This window comes from Pieris napi, chromosome 19 (genome assembly GCF_905475465.1).
Source record: "Pieris napi chromosome 19, ilPieNapi1.2, whole genome shotgun sequence".
NCBI lineage: Eukaryota > Metazoa > Arthropoda > Insecta > Lepidoptera > Pieridae > Pieris > Pieris napi.
Window position 1 is genome coordinate 8,237,135 of NC_062252.1, and position 1,510 is coordinate 8,238,644.

Below are 1,510 nucleotides of genomic sequence, written 5' to 3' on the forward strand. Positions count from 1 at the left end.
AATTAATAATTACATTATTACATTATCACATTAATACAAATCTTAAACAGAGCGTGACAAATTCTACAAACATGGCGTCTAACAAACCATTATGATGAGCTAAGTGATTTATTTGTGTTTATTAATGAAATTATTTTATATTTTCATCCAGATATCGCAATTTTTTATGTTATAGGTAAACAAAAATTTATCAGTATGCGATTACTGGACCTAGTGATTACATTTATCAGATAATTCTATAATCATAACAAATATTTCTTAGAACTCTATATTTAGTAATTTCCTTGGAAAAAATATTTCTTTATCATTCAAGGTTTTTTTTAAGTGTCTGCTAACTAGTATTAACTTTTGACCTATTATTATTAAAAAAACTTTAGAGGTGTCAAGAGACACCCGGATGGAACGAAATTCCTTTCGATTAATTTATATGTTAATTGGTATCATAACAGTATGATAGATTTTCTCGACACCAATCTTTCGACGAAAAAAAAAGCCAACATCACGAGGTGTTCCCAGGCGGTCACCCATCCAAGTACTGACCTCGCCCGACGTTGCTTAACTTCGGTGATCGGACGAGAACCGGTGTATTCAACGTGGTATGGACGTTGGCGATAGCTAAATCGAAAATGTAAAATATAACAACTATAGCAAAAAGTGTCGTTACAACTTTTGGTCTTAATTTATTCCGTCTAGCCCCCTTTCGCAACGCTCGATAACATCGTTCCAACAAAACTAATTTAGTTAAGTGATTCCAAAAATAATTTTCATTTCTTATCCCTAAAAAAAAAGCCAACATCACGAGGTGTTCTCAGGCGGTCACCCATCCAAGTACTGACCTCGCCCGACGTTGCTTAACTTCGGTGATCTGACGAGAACCGGTGTATTACAATAGCAAATAGCAAAAAAGTGTCGTGACAACTTTTCGTAAGAATTTTTTCCGTCTAGCCCCCTTTCACAACGCGCGATAAGGAACTTCGTTCCAAAAATCAGATACTTTTACATTTAAACACATTTCTATTTCAATCTTCTTTTAGGTATCTGTTCTCTTACTTGGCAAAGGCCTCCTCCAAATTCCGTGTAACTGCTGCTTGGTTAATTTGGTCTATCCTCTTTCTAAGTTGTCTTCCTCTTTTTCGTTTTCGGTACTAATTATTAATGTGTTACTAAAGAACTTCGTTCGAATTGGGTTTATATCTAGAATATAAAATTCTCGTGTCGCGGTGTTTGTGGTTAAACTCCTCAGAAACGGCTTGACCGATTCTCATGAAATTTTGTGTGCATATTGGGTATAACTGAGAATCGGACAACATCTATTTTCCATCCCCCTAAATGTTAAGGGTAGTCCACCCCTAAATTATATTTTTTTTAATTTTTAGATAAAGAAAATTTTAATGATACAAAGCATAAAAATATACATACAACCCTAATTTTCACCCCTCTACGATCAACCCCTATTTTTTATTATAAATTATATACATGGCAAAACGACGTTTGCCGGATCAGCTAGTAG

General features: G+C 34.4%; 1 non-coding gene across 1 annotated transcript; it reads right to left on the minus strand.

The window, feature by feature from the left end:
* Positions 1 to 491: 491 nt before the first annotated feature.
* Positions 492 to 610, minus strand: LOC125059465. The gene has a single exon (XR_007118670.1). It is a non-coding gene; the product is annotated as a 5S ribosomal RNA (ribosomal RNA).
* Positions 611 to 1,510: the final 900 nt, after the last annotated feature.